This window comes from Camelus dromedarius, chromosome 7 (genome assembly GCF_036321535.1).
Source record: "Camelus dromedarius isolate mCamDro1 chromosome 7, mCamDro1.pat, whole genome shotgun sequence".
Classification (NCBI taxonomy): Eukaryota; Metazoa; Chordata; class Mammalia; order Artiodactyla; family Camelidae; genus Camelus; species Camelus dromedarius.
Window position 1 is genome coordinate 75565881 of NC_087442.1, and position 24546 is coordinate 75590426.

General features: G+C 39.0%; 1 protein-coding gene across 3 annotated transcripts in view; it reads left to right on the plus strand.

Annotated features, from left to right (window-relative positions):
- LHFPL3 (LHFPL tetraspan subfamily member 3) overlaps window positions 1-24546 on the plus strand; it is a 518831-nt gene that overhangs the window by 40176 nt on the left and 454109 nt on the right. For all 3 annotated transcript variants that reach the window (XR_010381731.1, XR_004137725.2, XR_010381732.1), the window contains one exon: window positions 19910-19979. The gene's annotated coding sequence lies outside the window, so the exon portion shown is untranslated. The remainder of the gene's footprint in view (window positions 1-19909; window positions 19980-24546) is intronic.

Genomic DNA, 24546 nt, shown 5'->3' on the forward strand with positions numbered 1-24546 from the left:
TCTGTCTCCTCCTCACTCTCGAGCTTCTCCTTCTCAGTCTCCTCTGGATTGTCTTCCTCAGGGACCCTGATGTCAGGGCTCCATCCTTGGCGCTCTTCTCTTCATAATCAGCATCCTCTCCTTTCACCTACTCCCATGTCTCAGTTTCGGCCTCTGTGCTGTGATAAGTCTCCTGAGTACCTCTCTGTCCATTATGCAAAGGGAGCTCCCTGCCTTGCCAGGAAACCTGTGTCACTGTTGCTCCTCCATCTTCTATCTTCCCAAACCTATAGAATCAGCTCCCATACGCAGCATTTACAGTTAGATTGACTCTTGTCTACACTGAAGTTTAAAACATCCAGGTGTTTGCCTTTGATTTCTCCTGTGAAATGAGACACTTTGTTTCCTGTGAAAAGAATTTCAGATCATAATCAGCAGGTAGAAGTGGTTTTGCTTTTGGTGGGGGAGTTATTTTCTTCTGCTCTTGAATCAAATTATGTCTCAGGTTGGCCCTGAAGTAATTTATTCAGGGTGCCTGAGATAAAGCAGACCTTTGTCAGAATGGGCAGTGGAAAGTCTGGGCCAATCCCTTAAGACAGCTATTTCAAGAAAACTACAGGGAAAAATTGGGGGAAAGAAAAGTAAACACATTATGTCCTCTCCCAAAATTAGGTAATGTGTAGCAATTAATTTGACCAGTTATGCAATTCTTAGATAGATAGTTACCTTAGTCTACAGAGACATCCATTACAGGAGTAATGGCATTACAGGAGTATTTTATCTTTATTTAAATTTTTTTCTTTTTTTCTAATGGAGGTACTGGGGATTGAACCCAGGACCTCGTACATGCTAAGCATATACTCTTCCAGTGAGCTATACCCCACCACCCCAGTATTTTATCTTTAATAATCTGTGCTCTCCTCTGATTTAAAAAACAATCTAATATTCTCAGTAAAGACCTGTATTTGCATGGGAAAAAGCCCAATTTGCTTTGGGTAGGTGTTAAAATATGGAATATCGTGGCAGGTGACGATCAGAAGAATAGACAAGGTTGCTCCATAATTCCCAGAGGCATGGAATCAACATTTTCACCTCTTGAAATGATAAAAGGAAATGGAAAAAATATATTCAGCAATGTCCTGGTATTTGCCATTAATTGTAACTTAACCCAGTTGCATTTTGAAGAGCAGTTACAGTCCTTCAAGATTTATGTAACACTTATAGCAGTATGATTTATTTACAAAGAGCTCCTTTGATGTGCTCTTTGAAACAGTCCAGTAAAGTCATATCTCTTCCACCCAAATAATGTTTGATTTGAATTCCAAATTCAGTCCTGGAAAGGAATGCAGGCAGTCAGATGCATTTGCTTTGGACACAAGCCATATGCAGATCCCAAGCCTCTCAGAACCAGTATCAGCTGCTCTGTCCCCTCTGGGCCCAGTAGGTCCCTGAGGCTGCCTTCTTTATCAGCAAGGTACCCGTGGTACCTTTATCTGCATGATGTGGATACTGTGATTTTCCACGGTCCAGTATCCTATCCATATTCTGTCATTTGTGTCCCAGTTTTGCTTTGGAGAATTATTCTTCCCTCCTTCATTGGATATAGATGTGATGGTATAACAAGAAGTCCTGCTGTCCCCTGGTCAAGGGGTAAGACTGTGACCCAAATTAGGTCATTAGAGGCTTTCTTCTGGGAGCTTGACTCGAACTGAGACTATATAAGGAGCTGGTCCCTTCCTATACTTTGAGGAGATTATCCATTGCTTCTTGTTGAGGTCCCCAGACTGCTCTGGACCCTGTCCTTACTGCATACTTGTTGATTTGAATTTGCAAGTTACCCCAGCAACATCCTTTCTTTTTTTCCTTTTCTTTTTTCTTTCTTGGTTGCTTAAATTAGCTTTTTTTTTTCCTCTTGGTTACAAACAAAGACCCCTACTCACTGAGCTATGCCTTTCAGCCTGTAAAACCTTTCTGTCTGGAATATCTGTCCCCAAGGCCAATCTTCTCCATTTACTCCACTCTCCTCACAATCTCTAATTGACACTTGGCGAGTGGCCTGAGGACTGCTAAGCCAAGATTTTTCAAGAGAATGTAGTATAGACAGGAAGTTAGATGAGTAAGAATTTTAGTTACGAATATTTAGTATTTCAGATGTCAGATCCTTTTTTTCTAATGTTGAAGGTACTTCCTTACATATCTAGACCCCTGATGTATACCAAAGTTGGATCCTACTTCATCAGCAATTCAAATAAAGATGTTCATCATTGACCATCAGCAATTCAAATAAACACCTGGCACCCTGCCAGAGAACTGCACATCCCACTGTTCTTAGGAATGGTTCCTACTTATTTCTCTCTAGCAAATTGTGTACTAGGCAGGCTTAGGTGGGAGATTTCCTCCAGAGATTTCCTGAAAACCATCTTGGTGAGAGCCAGTGGTGCCTCCTCAAAGCTTTCTCTTTTCCCACCTTTTCTCCTACAGTTTCTTGTCCTTCAAAGTCTTCCAGCTCCAATTCAATATTCTTTCCTTTTTTTAATATCAAGACTTCTGCTTTGGAGTAGAGAGGGGTCTTTGAGGCTCTTTATCCAGAGACATTGTTTTCCATTAATTTCTAAGTTCACTTTTTCTTCTTTGTCTTCCTTATCAAACTCTTTGACATTCCAGTATGTTTTCCAATGGTATTAGAGCATACTAACACTTCTCCATCATATTGAAAATAAAGAATATATAAGTCCAATACAAATCTTAAAGAAATGTTCTTCAAACTATTGACTAAAATCCATTCGTATGTTAGAAAATCAATTTAGTAGATTGTGTCCAAGATTTTTTAAAAATAAAAGTGTATAGAATAGAGTAGAACTGAACAGAAAATATCAATGTACCTCACTCATAATAATATTTCTTCAGACAAAGTTTTATTTCCACAATGCATAATTAATAGTCTTGTCTTTTTGTACTAGATCAGGACTCAGTTGGGATGCCTGACTGACATGATATCCTCACCTCTTCCATTCTTTAAGAAGCACTGCATTCTGCCACATTCTCTACCTTACCTCCCAGCCTACTGGAGGATGCAGTACGTCACTTACAAGACGGTATAACGCTATGAGCTTCATCCTCCAAACTCAGTAGTAAATTTGCCAACGTAGGGGATGAGGGGATATAGGAAGTCCTCTTTCAAGACAAAAATCTGGTTAACAAAGATATATTCTTGTTGCCTGATCTTATCTTGCATATCAGAAGCTGAATCTCACAATGTTACCATGTTCTTACTCTGCATTCCTTCTTTAAAGTTTCTGATTTCTCAGACATACTCTTTCACCCACATTTGGATACCCAGGCTCAATGGAGTGAAGGTTAAGTACCCAGGAATGCAAAAGAGAAAAACACATTTATTTAAGGACTATCACTAAATACATATACAAATGCTGCATGCAGTACCAAGCTCATAATAAGTGTTACCATACTTCTTTGAATGAGAGTTTTGACTTGATGACCTGTAAGTCCTTGGTCTTTCTAAGAACATCTGTACCATTTCTTCTTTGAACTCGCCACCTGTCATCCTCTCCACTTTCCCAAAGACCAAGCCCTTTTGGTGTTTCTACTGGGGTTTCTTTCTTTGGCCAGTGTCCCATCTACTGTTCTTTTTGGACTTTTCCTCCTTGCTGAGAAAATTGTTCTAAGTCACTTTCCTGCTGAACATTGATCTCTGCTTTCAGAGGCTCCACTAGCTAACGGCATAAATTAATCTATGCTAAACTCACTTTAGTTTTCTTGCTTTGTTGATTCCCCTTAGCTATTCTTCGTTCTCCTTCCCTAACCCTTACCCAACCCTCAGTCTCCTTAAACTCATCAAGTAACCTTTCTTCCTACCTCAGTGAGGTCCTCCTTTCCACTTTGAGACACTGAAATAGCCAAGGACCTTCTTGCTACTTCTGCCCCTCTTTCTCCTAAAGGCTGAGCCTTCTACCTAGACTCAAAGTCTCCTGCCACCACTCTCCTTTGAATGTTCACCCCCTTCCTCTCTAGCCATTTCTTTCTCTCTGTCTGCAGACATACTAATAATGGCCTTCCAGAAAACTGTCCTCTACAACTACCCTCTCTTTTCTCCACTTCCAAATTTCTTGGCATTCTGCACTATATGCTTTCTTCTGCATCAATTTCTTCTCAATTTCTTTGTTTTAAAAATGTTTTTAAAATGTATATGTTTAAGGTGTACAACATGATGATTTGTTATACATAGACATAGTGAGATGATTACTAGAGTCAAGCTAATTAACATATTTCCTCACGTAGTTACTATTTTTTTTCTAATGAGAGCACTTGAAATCTACTCTCATAACAAATTTCCAATATTCAATGCAGAATTATTAACTATAGTCATCATGCTGTACAGTAGATCTCTAGACTTATTTACCCTACATAACCTTCACTTTGTATCTTTTGACTATATCTCCCTATTTCCCCCACCATCCACCCCTGGTAATCCCTGTTCTACTCTTTGTGTCTATATATTTTTGACTGCTTTAGATTCCACATATAAGTGAGATCATTCAGTTTTTCCTTTCTGTGCTTGGCTTATTTCACTTAGCATAATGTCCTTCAGGTTCATGCATGTTGTTGTAAATGACAGGATCTCCTTTTTAAGGGCTGAATAATATTCCATTGTATGTCTATGTATACCATAACTTCTTTATCCATTCTTCTGTCACTAGACACTTAAGTTGTTTTCATTTGTTGGCTACTGTGAATAATGCTGCAATGGGCATGGGGGTACAGATATCTCTTTCAGCTACTGATTTGTTTTCCTTTGGATATATACCTGGAAGAGGGGTTGTTAGATCATATAGTAGTTCTATTTTTAGTTTTTTTGAGAGCATTCCATACTATTTTCCATTTAGATTATAACCCAATGAAATATGAACACTGTTTACCAAAAGTCTCAAATGACTTTTAATTGCTGATCTTTTCAGTTCTCACTCTACCTGATCTCTTTATAGCATTTGATGCTGTTAATCACTCTTTCTTGAAACTCCCTTCTTCCTTATCATATTAATTACCATTTATTCATTCAATGAATTTATTGAGCACCTACTGTGTGTCAGACACTATTCCAAAGCTTGGATAAATATCAGTGAAACACAACAACAAAAATCTCTGCCCTCGTGGAACTTACCTCTTAGTAATGGGGGAAATTTTGATGTTCTCTTGGCTTACTGGCTTGTGTAAGTCTCCTCCAAGTTCTCTTATAGTTCTTCAGACTTTTTTTCAGCTGCACATTCTCTGCAGCCTCTTTAAATATTTATGCTTTCCCATGGTTCCTCCAGTGGACCTCTCCTCTTAGTGCTTTGTTTGCTCTCCCAGGGTGATTTTGCCTGGTCCCATGACTTCAGCTTCTACCTACATAACATTAATAACCATGTTAATATCTCTATCCTGAGCATCAGGTCAAACTTCTGACTAGTTATCGGAAATGTCTGATGGTATGTCCCACAAGCTCCTCCAATTCTATAATATAAAGTAAGATTAATAATATTTCCTCCCAAAACATTTTCATTCCACTGAACTGGTTAGTAGCAACACTATTTACATAGACCCATTAATTAAAAATTTTAAGTCACTTTTAATTTATATCAGTCAAATTCATCTGAGTGTCCCTTTTCTATCTCTATTTTCACTATCTGGATTTTGGGTCTCATATCTTGTCAACTGTCCCATTGTAACGGCCTCTTAACTGGCCTCCTTGTCACTCAATATCCAATTTTCATACTGACTTCAGAGTTATTTGGAGATAGAAATCCAAACTCCTTACTGAACATCAAAGGCCTTTCAGAAACTGTGTAACTATATAAACCTTGTTTCCCACCAAGATGCCCCACCGTTCTTTTACCGGAGCCACAACAAATTTCGGGCTCCCACATCAACCAGTCTTGGCACATGTCACTCTCTCTGCCTGAGAAAGGAGAAGATGAATGGCCACTATTTTCCAGGTATTGAGCTATCTATTTCCTCCTACTGCACTCCTAGGAATCAGCTGTTTTCCCCATTTGGAAAATGAGAAAAATCATGCTTAGAAAAATTTTAAAACATTGTTCAAATTCATAGCTAGAACCAGGATTCAAACTCTAGTCTTCTTGATCTTAAAGTACTTTTCACTATATCAGGCTGGAACGCATCCTCTCATTGTCATTCAAAGCCCTCCTCCAGGAAAATGCTTCTAACCCCTAAGACAGAGTTAGTCATTTCCCGCTCTGAGTTCCGGTACCACAGTGTCCACCTCTCTGTGGTAGTTCTCGTTACATTGTGCTGTATTTACATTGGTGTCTGCCTTCCGCTCTGCCTGTGGGACAAGAGCTACATCCAATTCATCAGCAAGGAGGCCAGCTGGGGAGGCGGAAACATCAACAACTTGCCAAAGAAGTTGAATCCCATTTCTGTTATTTATTATCCATGCAACCTTGGCCAATTTAATGCACCTCAGAATTTGTTCACCTGCCCCCAAGGTAATGAGAATACTGTAGGCAAGGTTTTTGGTACATAGTAGGCTCTGAGTGAATGTTTGAAAAAAAAAAACCAAAAACTTGTAAGAATATTCAATTGTTTGGTAGTCCCTTTCAAGACATACATTTGCATTTCAAGGGATTTTCCACAGAAGTTTAATAGTGGGGGTTTTGGTGTTTGTGGTAGACTGGAGTGAGGTTAGTTTGGAGGTGGCAGAGCATCTGGTATTCCCCTGACCCCCCATATTTCGGTATCCCCAGTGCTTGCCTTAGTGGGCTAGGCCTGACCTCTAATGGAAATAACTTACTCTTTTAGCACCTCTTTACAAGAGCCAGAACCCAGCCCTGTGCTAAACAGGTGTTGAGAATATACCCATTGACTGACTAATTTGTTAATCGAAAACTCTTAGCTTTATAAAGGAAAAAGAATGTGTATCTTATTGTACATGCAAAACACTCAGTAATAGACTGTTTCACAAAATATCTTTTAAGAAAAATGAATCCCCAAATATCTTTCATAAAGCTAATGATCGTGTTTTAATATTTATGCGAATCTTCCTATCTAAATAGACTCAAAAGCCTTTTGCAAACAGATTTGTTACCTATATGGTGTGTTCAAGTCAATTAAAGTAAAATTCAATTAAAATGCAACCACCTCCGAAGTAGGGCACAGCAGATGTTTAACAGCTCACAGCGACACCTCACAGCAGTGTAACTTAAGCAGCAGTTGACGGAACAAAAATGAAGAATTCCATTTTCTATTTAAGCTACAGGAGCAACAGAGAGAAGCAGAATGTAATTATCCAAATTAGAAATTTTCTGTGACACTGAGGTCACCAGCTTTGCTATTCACAGAAGGACCGAGGGATATTTATTGATCACATGCAGCCAAGAACACTGCTTTATGTCTCTGCTGATGGACAGCCCCCTCAGGCACACGGCCTCCAAACACTCCAGTGACGAAAATGCACGACAAAGCTAGGAATGTTCTTCAGGACTTCAAAAAGGCTATCTCTCATGCCTTTTCCTCCTACCCTTGGGCTCAGAATAGGGCTTGACCACCAACCCATATACTGAGTGACACAAGCAGAGGACTATGTAAGTGATGCAGCCATAGTGGATTTTTTGTCCAGTGCAGTAGGGGTGTTACTGGTATTCCACTTGACCCTGAGTCTGGGTAGAATAGAAAATATTCTGACCACTTCATGCTGTGATTTTCACCTTCACTGCTGCTGAAAACTAAGGGATCTTGAGGTGGGTCAGGGTTTCATCTAGATGTAGAGATGTGATTTGAAGAGATTGACTACACAATACCCAAGCAGCCTTACAAAGAGCAAAGAAATATCAACCACGATACTGAAAAATGCCTGTATGGAGAACTAACTACGTCTTCCTTTCTGATAGATGTGAGCTTGTTCTGCATCCACAAGCTAGCTTAATCACCCTGTATGTACCAACCATGCCTATTATATTGCATTGAATTTAAATGCTGGTTGGAATAGGTTTCCAGATAGAAATGAAAAAGAACAGACTCTTGACTTCAGTTTATGTGGAACTGAAGGATGATTTGACTCAGTTTTGATAGAATCCTAAAATTAGAAACAAGCAGAAACATATTAATGGATTTGTCTCTGGGTCAAATTTCTACATCAACTAGCTGTCGTAATGCTATTATTTAATTCATTCTTTTTGGTAATGGCTGCTTGCAAACAATTTAGTGATACGTATAGAATTAACAAGTATTTTGTCCCTGCATGCTGAGGAAAGGACATCTCCGTGGTCTGAAGGAGAGCAGAACCAGCAATTTCTGGTAGAAGCACTGTTTACCTCTAAATCACAATCTATTTAGATGTTGCTATAACAATTTACCCAATAAAAAATAAAGCAGAGGCTGCTTAGATATTATCTTATGACCTCATCTCTAGCCTATGGATTACAGGGATTAAATACTAAGATTTTTTCCTCCTGTGTAAGAGAAATGAAGGTCTTCCTTAAGAGATTTATATGGACCTGATTTTCTCAGAATCAAGTGGATACAAATCAACATGTTTATTACATACCCACTATGTGCACAAAACCATACTGAGTACAAGGCAGACACAAGATTGACACAGTGATCTCTTGAATTCTTACAATATCTCAGAGATCTAAGAAGTTAAGAGGGAGCAAAAACTATGAAACACAGGTCACAGAGAACATTTACAGTAAAACCAGAAATCACATTAGAACTTCTTTTTGTAGTCTGGTGCTGCCCCTCAGAAGCAGAGTTTGGAGTTAAAGGCCTTAAAGATCTCAACTTATTTTCAAGAGCAGATATTAAGAATAATACAACCAAGTAGGTCACCTTCGAGACAGCAGACTAAGAATCATTCCTGGTCACACAGAGGGGAGACAAATTTGGAGACCAAGGTGGAGTCTGTCATCTGTCTCCAGTCAGATTTCTCATATCAGCTGACAAACCTTATTACATCAATAATCTTCCTCTCCTGTAGCTGCCAGTCCTCTCCCAAACCACCGGGTCTTTCTCAGCACAGAATCTAATCAACTCCCCATGTCTAAACTGATCATACAAACAAGCAAAATCTTACCTGAACCCTGAATGCTCTCTACATATCTCTCAATACTTCTGCTTCCCTTCACAGCCAGACTCAGAGAAGGGAGTTGTCTGCATTTATTGCCCCTGCTAGTTTAGCTAAATCTTTCCTCAGGCACTAGCAATGGGGCACCAAGCCACTGAGAGTGGCCTTTTAAGACCGCTAATAACCACTTTTCTGTCCTTCGTCTCAGTGCTGCAATAGTCATGTTGGCAGTGTCCTCCATCTTGAATCTCTCTCTTACCACAGCCTCTCCGACACCACCCCTTCTAATCTCCCACCCCCATCTCAGACCACTTGTTTGTGGTCCACTTCACAGGGTCCTCTTCTTCTACCTTCATCCTTTATCTGGACTCCTCCAGTAGTCTTCCAGTTGGCATCCCTCCAGTCATGCCCACCACCACCTACTTCCATCTCCCTCCAGAGCTACCATCTAATGCATTTCACTACAGGAAAACCTCCACTGACTCCCCATGGCCTAGAAAACAAAACTCACATCTTTGCATGGCATATAAAGCCTTTGAATATTTCTCTTATTATAAATTTCACCTTTATCTTCACTCCTTTCCACAGACATCCTGCCCTTCATTCTTATTAATCTACTAGTAAGTTTCTTAACTCATGTGTCCTTACTGTTCTCACTGCTGTTTACATACCAATTCCTCTGTTGAGTGTTCTCCACTCCCCTTTGTTCATCCTTTGAACCTCAGCTCAGTTCTCACCTCCTCTATGGAAGAATTCATCCCTAATATTGTCCATACTTCCACCCTTTATATATTTTTCAACTCAGCAAATATTTATTGCTTTATTCAATGAATATTTATTGGACACAGAATTAGTTACCTATCACTCTATGGGAAGTTACCCCCAAATTTAGTGGTCTAAGCAACAACATTTATTAAACAATAGTTCCTGTGGGTCAGGTATTGGGGCACAGCTTACCTGGGCCCCCAGCTTAGTCAAGGTCTCTCACAAAGCTTCATTTAAGGTGTTGTCTAGTGCTGCAGTCATCTTAAAATTCAACTGGTGAAGGATTAGCTTTCAAGCTTCACTCATGACAGCAGGATTGAGATCCTGAAGAGCTATAGGACTGAGGGCCTCAATTTCTTGTTGGCTGTTGGTCTAAGGTTGCTTGCCTCCACATGTCATACCACAACATGGCGGCCTACTCCATCAGAAGAAGCGAGAGAGAGAGAGAGAAAGATGGAAGTCCCAGTCTTTTGTAGCCTGATCTCAGAATTGACATCCTCCTCACATTTACTGTAAATTGCTCCATAAAAGCAAGCCGCTAGCTCTAACCCAGATTCAAGGAAAGGGAATTTCAAAAGGGCATGAATCCAGGAGGTAAGGGTCACTGGAGCCATCTATGAGAGGCACTAATTACTGGACTAGGCTTCCCCTGCCATTAAGGAACTCCCAGTTTAGCAAGGGAGGGAGATATGGGTACAAATAATTGCAGCAATTTGAAAAGGAGTACATGAGTGCATCAGTTAGAAGTGGGCTTGGCTGCAGTGTAATGCAAGTCCAATTGCAGTAGCTTAAATATATAGGATTTTAGTTTTCTCACATAATTTGAAATCCAGCAGCAAGTTATTACTGCCATTGGTTCAGTGACCCTCAACAGAAGGGTCGAGATCGTTGTAATTCTCTTCATCTTTATTTCATGCTTTACTTGCCTCACAACTCCATGACGACTTCTGCACCTCCAGATATCACGTCTAGTTTTAAGGCAGGAAGAAAGGGACAGGACATTAGACTTTCTCCTCCTGTAGCCTTGTTTTTGTATTTGGGAAGGAAAGCTCTCCTCTGGAGATTTTCCCTTGGAGGCAATGAAGCGTCATAATTAAGAACATGGATTTTGGAGCCAGACTCACTAGGTTCAAATCCCATCTCAGTCGTTTACAAGTTGTTTGACTTGGTTCATGTCACCTAACCGATCTGTATCTCTTTTCTTATCTGTAAAATGGTTATACTGATTGACTTCATAGGATTATTGTGTGGATTAAATTTTTACACTTATGTAAAGATTTTAGAACAGCACCTATATACACTTTTTACATCCTGTCATTGTATTATAGATATTTTTTTCTAATCGACCAGAAATAGCTCACATGCCTACCCTTAGCAGGGTCACTGACTAACAGGAATGAGATTATATGACTGTTTGGACTAGTAATTCATCCCCTAGGACTGAACAGGGAGCTACCTACCTATATGGTGAAAGAGACTTTGCAGGTGTGATTAAATTAAGGATTTTGAAGTGGGAAGATACTCTTGGGTTATTGGGGTGGGCCTTATGGAAAAACAAAGGTCCTTATAAATGAAAGAGAGAAGCAAGAGAGGCAGAGGCAAAGAAGGCAATGTGAAACCAGAAGTGATGGCCGAGTGATGTGATGCTATCTCTGGAGATGAAAGGAAGCCGAGGAATGTGGACAGCCTCTAGAACATGGAAAAGACAAGGAAACAGACTTGCCCCCAGAGCCTCCAGAAGGAAGACAGCCCTGCCAACAACTTGATTTTAGCTTAGTGACACTCATTTTGGATTTCTGAACTTCAGAGCTATAAGAAAATTAATGCTTATTGTTTTAAGCCACTAAGTTTGTGGCAATTTGTTAATAGCAGCAGTGGGAAACTCATACAGGATTGAAAGGTGGAAACCTCCGCTCTCTCTCTTTCTTTTCCACTTGCACCCTAAGCTCACCTTCACCATAGCACTGTCACATCCCTCTCACAGGATCAGGAAGCCTTTGAGGGAAAGAATGGTCTTATTTCTTTCTCTGTCCCCAGGGCTGAACACATTTTTTGACATGTAGTAGCAGACACTTAATTAAATGTTTTTAAACAAATAAATGGATGAATTATTAAAGGAGTCTCTCACCCACTAACAATTTGTGAGGGATCATAAAAAAGAAGGTAAATTAAAATCAAATTCTAAACTCAATCAGCAAAAATAACTGGATCCGTTGCAATACAGAATACATAGGGCAGGATTTTAGGAAGCCAGGAAAGAAAATATGAAGTGTCCTAACACTATGCGGTGTGGTGTGTGTTTGTATGTGTAGACTCCTAACACCTTGCTTCCTATGGTGGGATAAAACTACTGGAAAAGAGAGGGAGAGGGAGACAATACCAAGAGCCAAGCAGGACAGGGAAAATAGACTCTTCAGATCTTGAATAACGTTTTACCAGAGTAATTAATAAAATAAGAGGCATTTCCAGTCTAGATCAATTAGGGAAGTTCCCCCAGACTGAATCCACGTTTGAGAATTTAAGCTATTGAATATGTTACAAATGTTGCTGCTAGGTTATAATATGAGTGGTTTTTATGAATTGATATCTTAGTATATTAATCACTCCCAATTTGAAGGGACCATTTCTTCCCTGAAAAATCACAAAATGGAAAGTTTATTCACTTCAACTGCCAGGCTGCCTAGAAACTACTGGTTTTCTTAAACTGTTATTAAATAGTCATTTTAGACAAGAGCTGCAACACTTCCAGCAACCAAACCTGGAGTATCAAAGTAACTGCCCATCTGTTGTGCATTTAATTCATTTGTTTAACTCAAGCCTCTTTTAACTCAGTTGAAAATCAGGAATAATTACACTTAGTTAACAAAAAAAAGAACACCTCTCATTATTTATAAAGGACATGATCACAGGCTTATATTGCTTCCTACGCTTTTCTTTCTCTAACTTTATTACTCAAAAAGAGGAGGCATTTGATTAACCAATTTAAATTTGGTGGTGGTTAGACTGGGGAAAAGATTCTATGAAAGCTAGAAACCTTTATTATTTATGACAAAACAAAGTGGATCTCTGAGCACAAACATTGAGGAAATCAGCTGGATAAATAGTCCTGCCTTCCCATTGGAATGCATCCCAACTTTGGGTACAGATTATAGATTTGTCACTCCTGGTCACGAAGGAAGATCCCTTCTCATTTTACCTGGGTAATGCTTCCTGTAGGATATGAGATTTCTGAATAATGGGAAGCAGAATAGTCAATATGTTTACATCCCAAGGTAAAGCCTGGGCACTGGAATCTGATGCAAATCCATGTACTGAGGATCCTCACTGCATCTCAGTGTCCTTTTCTGTTAAGTGGGACAATAATAATAATAATAATAGAACATATATCATAGTAGGTATCATGTGTCAACCTGGCACATAGTAGGTTGAAAACAAATATTTGTTTTTATGAATGAATCAATAAATCAAAGCTTCCCCCACCAAGTTACTCAGGGCAAAGATGGGCTTAGAATTAGGGTCTTTCCTCCATAGACAATTAATCAATTTTGGGACAAAATGGAAAGGCTTTGTTCAGCAGTTGTTGAAGTTATCAGAAGAAATGTTTCCTCTCAAACGGAGAAGATGGCGGAGTAGAAGGACACTCGTAGCTCACCCTCTCCCACAAATACACCAAGACCCACATCCACAGACCCACTCAGCCAACCAGAGCACCTGCGGAACTCCGACAGAACATCGCCCTCTTCAAAATAGAAAAGCAGCAGGATGCTACAGAAATGAGAAACTCACAACTAGAAAGGTAATAACTCATGAATTACAAATAAAGTAAACACGAAATTATAAAAGAAGACATACAAATCACTGAGAGTGGGAGAGGGAGGCAGGGAAATATAGAATATTTTTTTCTTTCTTTTTAAAATTTTTTTAACAGTAGGATGGGTTTGAGATCATGTTACTATCAGTTTAATAAAAACAGTTATAGTAATGGGTTAATAGATTTACAAAAAAGGGTAACCACAAGCCAAAAATTTACAAGGGAGTCACAAAAATTAAATAAAATCCATGATAATACAAAGGAAAATTACCAAACCACAAAAGGAAGAAGAAAGGAACAAAGAGGATATACCAATTCAACTGCAAAGATAAGTTCAAAATGGCAATAAACACACATCTATCATTAATTACTGTAAATGTTAATGGACTAAATGCTCCAGTCAAAAGACAGAGTGGCAGACTGGATAATAAAGCAAGAACCTTCAATATGCTGCATACAAGTGACCCACTTTAGGGAGAAGGACACATATAGATTGAGAGTGAAAGGATGGAAAAGGATATTCCATGCAAATGGAAAAGCCAGAAAAGCAGGTGTTGCAGTACTGATTTCAGACAAAATAGACTTTAAAACAAAGGCCATAAAGAAAGATAAAGAAGGACATTTTATAATGATTAAAGGAGTGATACAAGATGAGGATATTACACTCGTTAATATATATGCACCCAATTTGGAGCACCTAAGTACATACAAGAATTACTAACAGAGATAAAGGGGGATATTGATGGGAATACAATCATAGTTGGAGATTTTAACACTGAATTAACATCACTAGACAGATCTTCCAGACAGAAAATAAACAAGGCAACAGAGAAATTAAATACTACAATAGAAAAACTAGATTTGGTGGATATTTTCAGAGCATTACACCCCCCAAAAATAGGATATACATTCTTTTCAAGTATACATGGAACATTTTCCAGAATCGATCATGTACTTGGGCACAAAAGAAACCTCAACAATTTTAAGAAGATAGAAATTATCTCAAGCATCTTTACTGACCACAATGCCGTGAAACTGGAAATCAACAACAGAGAAACAAAGGAGAAAAAAAGGAAAGCATGGAGATTAAACAATATGTTATTGAAAAAACAATGGGTCAATGAGGAAATCAAAGCTGAAATTAAAAAATACCTTGAGACAAATGATAATGAAAGCACAACCACTCAAAACCTATGGGACACAGCAAAGGCAGTGCTAAGAGGGAAGTTTATAGCGATACAGGCCTTCCTCAAAAAAGAAGAACAATCTCAAATAAACAATTTAACCCACCACCTGAATGAATTAGAAAAAGAAGAACAAAAAGCCCCAAAAAGCAGCAGAAGGAAGGAAATAATAAAGATCAGAGAGGAATTAAATACAATAGAGATTAACAAGACCATAGAAAAAATCAACCAAACCAAAAGCTGGTTTTTTGAAAAAGTAAATAAAATCGACAAACCTCTGGCCAAACTCACAAAGAAGAAAAAAGAGACAGCACAAATTAGCAAAATAAGAAAGGAAAATGGAGAAACTACAACAAACAAAATAGAAATACAGAATATCACACGAGAATATTATGAAAAACTATATGGAACCAAACTGGATAACCTAGAGGAGATGGACAAGTTTCTGGAAACATGCTGTCCACCAAGACTGAACCAAGAAGAATCTGAACACTTGAACAATCCGATCACTAGAAAGGAAATAGAAATAGCAATTAAAAACCTCCCTACAAATAAAACTCCAGGACCGGATGGCTTCACCGGGGAATTCTACCAAACATACAAAGAAGAACTCATACCAGTCCTTCTCAAACTCTTCCAGACGATTGAAAAGGAGGGAATACTCCCAAACTCATTCTATGAAGCCACCATCACCCTGATACCAAAACCAGGCAAAGACACTACAAAAAAAGAGAATTATAGGCCAATATCACTGATGAACATAGACGCCAAAATCCTCACCAAAATTTTAGCAAATAGAATCCAACAACACATAAAAAGATTATACATCATGACCAAGTGGGGTTCATCCCAGGGACACAAGGCTGGTTCAACATACGCAAATCAATCAATGTAATACATCACATCAACAAGAGAAAGGACAAAAACCACATGATCATCTCAATCGATGCAGAAAAAGCATTTGATAAAATTCAACACCCATTTATGATAAAAACTCTCACCAAAGTGGGTATAGAGGGAACATATCTCAAATAATAAAAGCTATATATGACAAACCTACAGCCAGCATAGTACTCAACGGTGAAAAACTCAAAAGCTTCCCACTAAAATCTGGGACAAGACAAGGATGCCCACTATCACCACTCCTATTCAACATAGTCCTGGAAGTCCTAGCCACAGCAGTCAGGCAAGAGAAAGAAATAAAAGGGATCCAAATTGGAAAAGAAGAGGTAAAAGTGTCATTATATGCTGATGACATGTTACTATATATAGAAAACCCTAAAAGGTCCACACAAAAGCTACTAGAGCTGATTGAAGAATTCAGCAAGGTAGCAGGTTACAAAATTAACGTTCAAAAATCAGTTGCATTTCTTTACACTAACGATAAATCAACAGAAGAAGAAAGTAAAGAAACAATCCCCTTTAAAATAGCACCCAAAGTAATAAAATATCTGGGTATAAATCTAACCAAGGAGGTGAAAGAATTATACACAGAAAACTATAAACCATTGATGAAGGAAATTAAAGAAGACTTTAAAAAATGGAAAGATATTCCATGCTCTTGGATTGGAAGAATCAATATTGTTAAAATGGTCACACTGCCCAAGGCAATCTACAGATTTAATGCAATCCCTATCCAATTACCCAGGACATATTTCACAGAACTAGAACAAATCATAATAAAATTTATATGGAACCATCAAAGACCTAGAATTGCCAAAGCATTACTGAAGAGAAAGAAAGAGGCTGGAGGAATAACTCTCCCAGACTTCAGACAATACTATAGAGCTACAGTCATCAAGACAGCATGGTATTGGTACCAAAACAGACATATAGACCAACGGAACAGAATAGAGAGCCCAGAAATGAACCCACAAACTTTTGGTCAACTCATCTTCGACAAAGGAGGCAAGAATATACAATGGAATAAAGACAGTCTCTTCAGCAAACGGTGTTGGGAAAACTGGACAGCAGCATGTAAAACAATGAAGCTAGAACACTCCCTTACACCATATACAAAAATCAACTCAAAATGGATTAAAGACTTAAACATAAGACAAGACACAATAAACCTCCTAGAGGAAAACATAGGCAAAACATTATCTGACATACATTTCAAAAATTTTCTCCTAGAAGAAATAAAAGCAAGAATAAACAAATAGGACCTAGTGAAACTTACAAGCTTCTGCACAGCAAAGGAAACCAGAAGTAAAACAAGAAGAAAACCTACGGAATGGGAGAAAATTTTTGCAAGTGAAACCGACAAAGGCTTGATCTCCAGAATATATAAGCAACTCATACGACTCAATAAGAAAAAAATAAACAACCCAATCCAAAAATGGGCAGAAGACCTAAACAAGCAATTCTCCAAGGAAGACATACAAATGATCAAAAAGCACATGAAAAAAATGCTCAATATCACTAATTATCAGAGAAATGCAAATCAAAACTACAATGAGGTATCACCTCACACCAGTCAGAATGGTCGTCATTCAAACATCCACAAATGACAAATGCTGGAGAGGTTGTGGAGAAAGGGGAACCCTTCTACACTGCTGGTGGGAATGCAGTTTGGTGCAGCCACTATGGAAAACAGTGTGGCGATTCCTCAAAAGACTAGGAATAGATTTACCATATGACCCAGGAATCCCACTCCTGGGCTTGTATCCAGAAGGAAATCTACTTCAGGATGACACCTGCACCCCAATGTTCATAGCAGCGCTATTTACAATAGCTGAATCATGGAAACAGCCTAATTGTCCATCGACAGGTGACTGGATAAAGAAATGGTGGTATATTTATACAATGGAATACTACTCAGCCATAAAAACTGACAGCATAATGCCATTTGCAGCAACATGGATGCTCCTGGAGAATGTCATTCTAAGTGAAGTAAGCCAGAAAGAGAAAGAAAAATACCATATGAGATCACTCATATGTGGAATCTAAAAAACAAAAACAAAAACAAACAAACAAAAACAAAGCATAAATACAGGACAGAAATAGACTCACAGACAGAGAATACAGACTTGTGGTTACCAGGGGGGTGGAGGGTGGGAAGGGATAGACTGGGATTTCAAAATTGTAGAATAGATAAACAAGATCACACTGTATAGCACAGGGAAATATACACAAAATGTTATGATAACTCACAGAGAAAAAAATGTGACAATGAATGTGTATATGTCCACGAATGACTGAAAAATTGTGCTGAACACTGGAATTTGACACAACATTGTAAAATGATTATAAATCAATAAAAAATGTTCAAAAAAAAAAAAAGAAGAAATGTTTCTCCAAATACTAAACGTAAACACTCTTATCGTGGAAAAAAGCACCAGGATTATATTTTAAATTCACTCTATTTTTTACCTGTCTATTCTTTACATCAGCTTCTTATAAACATGAACATGTTTTCATTTCTTGATGATTTTATTCTTCCCACTTGGCAGATAATCATTTTTTTCCCCTTATGTGTGTTTGTTTAATGGAGCTGAGATTAACATGGATATTTTTGCTTGACAGCTTCAATTTCTGAAGCTTCTTATTTATAACCAAACATCTTTAATATAATGCTATATCAGCAATTAGGAAGGGAAAATTTTTATGAAGGGGGAGTGTATGTCTCATAGTTACTGACTGTTGTGAGAAAGAAAATAAAAATAATTCACCTGATCTCACAAATGTGCTGAAAGTTCTAATTTAGGTAAGAACTGCTTCTCTCCAGTGCCAGAGCTGAAGGGAGAGTCTCAAATGGTCTGATGCTCAGTATAAACCACTCCATCCCAGCCTTCACATCAACTCCGGTGGAAGGAAATGGGACCCTGACACTCTGTATTCCCAATAACGTCCTCACTTATCGTCTTCCTCCACTGGCACAGCCTTTCCTGCCGCTCTGCTATAACAGTCCCAAGGCTAATTTCATTATGTTCATCTTTGTTTACTTCAGTTACTGGTAGAAGCCCAGGATGCCATCCTTCCCACCCACTCTAATCCCCAAGCAATCCTGCACATCTTCCTTTTGGATCCTGTCTCTCTCATGCCTTCCCTTTCCACCAGCTCTCTGAAACTCATGTTCTACTACCAGAAAATCTGCTTAATCTTCTCTGAACATTTCTTTCACCATCTTGCCCTCATAAAAAGGCGGTAGTCCTCTCAGGACTCTGATTCTGCCTTGGTCCTCTCAAAAGAAGACTGTTTTCTCAACCACACTCCTGTACAACTAGGATGGAGGTGGTCCTAGCTTCTCATTTTCTCTCGTGGACTGTGGACCATTCTTCCTCTTTCCTCCCACCCACAAAATACCAGCTTAGAACTCTGAGTCATTAGAATCTATGACCCACTACTTTACCGGTTGTTATCACCTACTCACCCCGGCTCATTATTTGAAGACCTAACCTCAGGTTTTATCTAAGGTTTAGGTTCCCCATGAAACAGGCTCTCAGAGTGATATTTGTACGCAGGAGATCTACTGGGGAGTGCACTATGAAAGAGTACTTGTAAGGCAGAGAAGGAAGCAGGATTCAATAAAGGAGAAATTGATCCATGATGTAGCTGCAAGAGTGGCCTCAGCTCAATCCGGAGGAAGCACTGGGGTTGGAATGTTTCCCCAGAGTTGTCCCCAGTTGACAGAAGGGGGCCAGGACTTTGTACTTCATCATCACTGTCACTTTCTAGAGTGTGTGTCTTACCAAGGCCCCCAATAGAATTAATATTTCATGTTCAACCAGTCTGATGAACATGATATCATTGATTTAGTGGATATAGGGGACCTATGTGATATTCCACAGACTATCCAAATGTTCGACATCCTTCAGACTATGACAGAGAAAAAGAGAGTTAATATAGCCCTGGATGAAGACAAAAATGTGTACTGTGGTCTATGCCACATTTATACAAATGACTTCTGATTCTTCTTCCTGATAGGGATGAAAAAGAATACATTCACCAGATCAATGGCTGTATACCATGTACCTAGGCTGCATTAATCTGCCCCAGCAAAATGCCACATAGATGTGGCAACTGCATTTCCTACTTGGTTGAGTTTGCAGTTGTCTACCTTCATTCACCACAATATATCTGATTTTGCAGGGGCCAAACAGCTGAATGACATGAGAATATGATGGGAACCACCACACCTGCATCCTTTATGCTTTTAGAGGTAAGAGTAATCTTGGCTATTCCGTCTAGGGAGTGGGGATTGTATTTTTCATTTATTCTCTTGGCTGGGGGAGAAGGACTTCTGGAGGCTCAGTCCTACTGTTACCATTGAATGTTCTCACCTCCAGAAAACTCACCTTTGGTCTCTGTGTGTAGGATTGACTGAAAAATTTGTCTCCAGAGAGGCAGGCAGCCCAGTGCAGTGGCAGAAGTTGGTCCTAGCTACATGTCAGACTATTCGCCATATCAATTCTAGAATTGGCCATGTTGGTAGGTGTCAGTGATTGTTTGGTCATAGCCTGTCTGAGTTAGCAAGCTTATGGATTTAGAGATGGTAGATAGATAAAAGAGACAACTTGTGGAGGACTTGCAATTGATCCAGCTTATAGTGGGGAAACTCTTGAAATGTCTCACACAGAAGGATGAGTTGGTGAAAGCAGGGCTCAATATCCTGGCTGCATAATAAATGGAGCATGGCAATCAACTGGGCCAAGTATTATGGAAAATGTTATAGTAACACAGGCATGAAGTAATAGGATCATGAGCTAAGGGGGCAGCTATGAGAATTGGAAAAAGGAAATAGAAATAAGATACATTCAAAAAAAGATTTAAAAGATCGTGATAATGTAATAGAATAGGTGGTTGATGGAAAGATAGTTATTAAAAGTGATTCCACCTTTTCACCCTTGAGTGATGAAGGAATGCTATTCTCTTAAGGTAATTCTGAAATGAAGGAGGGGTGGAGAAGAAAAAGGAGGCATTTAAAATAGAGAAGGATGAGTTTGCTTCAGGAATGTTGAATGTGAGTTGATGGTAGAATATCCTACTGGAGTTGTCCTTAACAACTGTAAGTGTGAAATTATAGATTCAGATAAGCATTCAATAAAACTAGAAAAGTTTAAATCTGTAAAGGAGATCAATTAGAATACATTCAGGTGCTTCAGTGAAGGATGACAGTGGTAGTTTTTAAGAAGTTTTAGAGGTTTTGTGATGTTTACACTTGGATAATATTTGCAGACATTAATTCATATCCCTCCAAGCCCAGCCCCTCTGCCAGACACACACACACACACACACACACACACACATTTTCCTATTCATTACCTGTCATGAATTCATTAGTGCACTCTGTGCTTCATTGCCTAGGGGAGAATAAGGGGCAGGTAGAAAGTCCAAAAGTGGTCTACAGGACTAGTAATCAAAAAGCGTAAATCCATTGGAAGTGGTATAAGCAAGAAAAGTGGGCTGAAAGAAGCAGAAGGGAGAGACAGTCTCCCTCAGGTTAAAAGAAGGCTCTCTTGGGAGGACAGAGAGCTGAGAGGGCTATAGGTTTCTTTATGCTTTATTTCCTGATACCACACAAAGACGGCTAGATCCCAGAGAGAAATAACTGGATGGATTGTCCAAGGCAGTGGTGCTCAACTATGACTGTACATCAGTTATACTAATACTTAAGTCCACCTCCAAAACTTCTGATTTAAATGGTCTGCTTTGGGTCCAGGAATAGGGATTTTTCAAAAGCTCTCCAGGTAATTCACCAGGCAGTCAAAGCACTGGTCTAGAGCAGAGTTTCTCAGCCCCAGCATCATTAACGTTTTGGGTGGATAATTCTTAGATGGCGGGAGAGGTGGGGGACTGTCTTTGCATTGTACGATGTACCCTTAGTGGTGTGGGATATTAGAGTTGAAAATGAAATTTTAAAAGAAAAAGAGGGAAAAGCAACATTTCTCACATACCTGAGTTTGTGACCTGATTTTCATGTCTTATACAAGTTCATGTCATATTGTGCTGTTAGTTATCAGAAATATATCACACACAACTCTGTTATGCATGCATCTCCATGACAATCCTGCAGTAGACTGGAGAATCAAAGCAAATTGGCTAACATGGAAGCAGAGCTGTTACAGTGATGGGTTAAAAAGTCCATCAGAGATAACTAACCTTATCCTTAACTTTATCATTTTAACCTTATTAATTATATTGCAAAATAATTGCTGTGAAACAAAGACCATTGGGGGCATTGTCAGCAGCTAGAGCAATCTAGCATGTCTTGCTGGGGCCTTTCACTCTCTCTCGCTATTTGTAAACTCAGTGATTTCAAGTGGACAGCTCAGAACTCAGATAGACAACTGAATGGGGCATCATCTACTGTAAGAAGGAGAGATTATTATTCCTTCAATAATGCAGGAAATTCCTCTGACCCAGACAGTCTGTGCCATCTTTCAAAGTACAGAGTAGTTTCTAGGGTGGTTTACTATGCCCAGGGTACCATGTGGTAACTCTTCAAGCTGTCACCTGAATCCCTTCAGGGATCTACTTCTTTTGAAATGAAATAACTGAGGTTTGAAGGCTTAGTGTCCTCATAGTTTCCAGAGATTAATGAACTGTGACGCACTAGAGATTGAAGGTGTGGGAAAATGGGGACAGAGCTGGTTGGTGGTGCTTGGATGAGAGCAGAAGTGGAATCAGAAGTGGAGTCAGCAGGTAGCCTCAACTGAAGTTATGTTGGAGTCAGAACTGACATGGTGAAGCAAGTGGATCATGGGAAATAGCAATACCTACTACTTCTTCCAGTAGAAGTTAGAGCTGGTGTGACATGGGAGGTAGGCCACTTCCATGATCTGCCCTCCTTACCAGGACCACAGCCTTGTATCTATCCTTCATCTTTGTCCCATCAGTCTTACCTTCCTAGCTCAGTTCTGGAATATACCTGGAACAATGGACTCAAATGAATTAATCAGGTATTCAAAGTGTTTAGCATCCCAAGCACATTTGCATTTTATAGGTCTCTTTATGGGATTAAGCATTGATTAACTCTACCTTCCTTGGACTTTAAAATAAATAAAAATGCAGACATGAAAAAAAGCAAAACAAATACAAAATTTTAATTTATCTTTGAACATTGAAGGGTTGACAAAATTGTGGGGAACTGTCAGACAAATTCTGAGAGAAAGCCTGATCCCAAAGAGGTAAGGAAAGTTACTGAGCACCAGCACTGCCTCAGGGCTTTGCCAGTGTTAGAAAAGGTACCAGGAAACTTGAACTTTGATTCAGCAGCCTCAGGGGTCAGGGTACAGAAATCAAGTTATTTACCAGAAAATTCTACCAAACGTCCAATAGTGAAATATTTCAATGATGAAATCAAACTGATACAAACTCTTCCAGAGAATAGAAAGAGGAAACATTCTCCAACTCCTCTTGTGAGGTTATCATATCCTTGATTCCAAAACTCAATAAGGATTATATGCAAAAGGAAAAATAAAGGCTAATCTCAACATATGGAAAGAGTTGCCCAGGAACTAAAAACCCAGGAATGTGAGGTTGGATTAACATTAAAGTACATCAGTGTGTTAGAGCAGGCAGATAGGTAGATATGAGCAGAGAAAGGAGCATGCAGGCCAAATGGCAGGAATTGAACAAAAAGGAGGAGCACGAGCCAAAAGCAGGAAATCATACATCATGTACAACAGGGGTCCCTGGGCAGAGAAAGAAAAGCAAGAACCTCTGGGCTGATAAGTAGTCACAAATTTTGGGGTGACGAGTGGCCTGGAGGCCGACAAAAAAAGGTGGGAAAAGATGGAATCTCCAGTGTCCGAAGGTAACCTTTTATTTATTATGCCCTCATTTCAATAAAATTAGCCTTGCAGATTAGAAGTACTGATCATGCACTGATGCCATGACACTTCTGATCCAGACTAAATAAGGACAAAAATCCCTCCTCCCTTTGGGATGGTGGAACTGGGATGAAAATCAGGGACTACGACCCCAAACTCTTCCCTCTCCAGTGAATATTCCGCCCATTGATTTTTACACTCTATGTAATCAACTTACCAAAGAAACTCAGGGCAGCTGCTCACCTGAGCCTGCCCACTCTCTCCTTGAGAGTGTACTATCATTTACCCCTTAATAAATCCCCACTTTACTTTCATAACTTCTGCATCCCATCTCTGAATTCTTTCTGCAATGGGACAATAACCTAGTCGCCGGCAATAAATATAGTTCATCATAAGAAAAGATTGAAGTAGAAAAATCATATGATCAACTCGAAAGATAAAGAAAACATAGCCCAAATATTCATCAACAGCAGAGTACTATGGAATACTATACACTAATGGTAGTGAGTTAACTACAGTTAAATATCACAGCATAATTGAATCTTACATGTAATGTTAGCAGAAGAAGGGAGACATTAAAGAATACTTATAACATAATTCCATTTACATAAAATCTTTAAAAACAGACAAAATGTAATTAAATTATTTAGGAATGTATGCACAGCTGATAAAACTATGAAGAAAAATTGTTACTGTAAATATCTAGAATGTGTTACCTCTGGGAAAGAAGGAAGGGGCTGTTAGCTGGATAAGATACATGGAGAATTTGGGGGAGTGCTGTCAGTGATTTATTTCTTAATTTAAGTGATGGTTTCTCAGGTGTTTACTTAAAAATTATTGTAATTGTTAACTTGATTTATGGTTTATGCACTTCTAAATATGTATCTCAGGGGGCTGGGTATAGCTCAGTGGTAGAGCTCCTGCTTAGCATGCCCCAGGTCCTAGATTCAATCC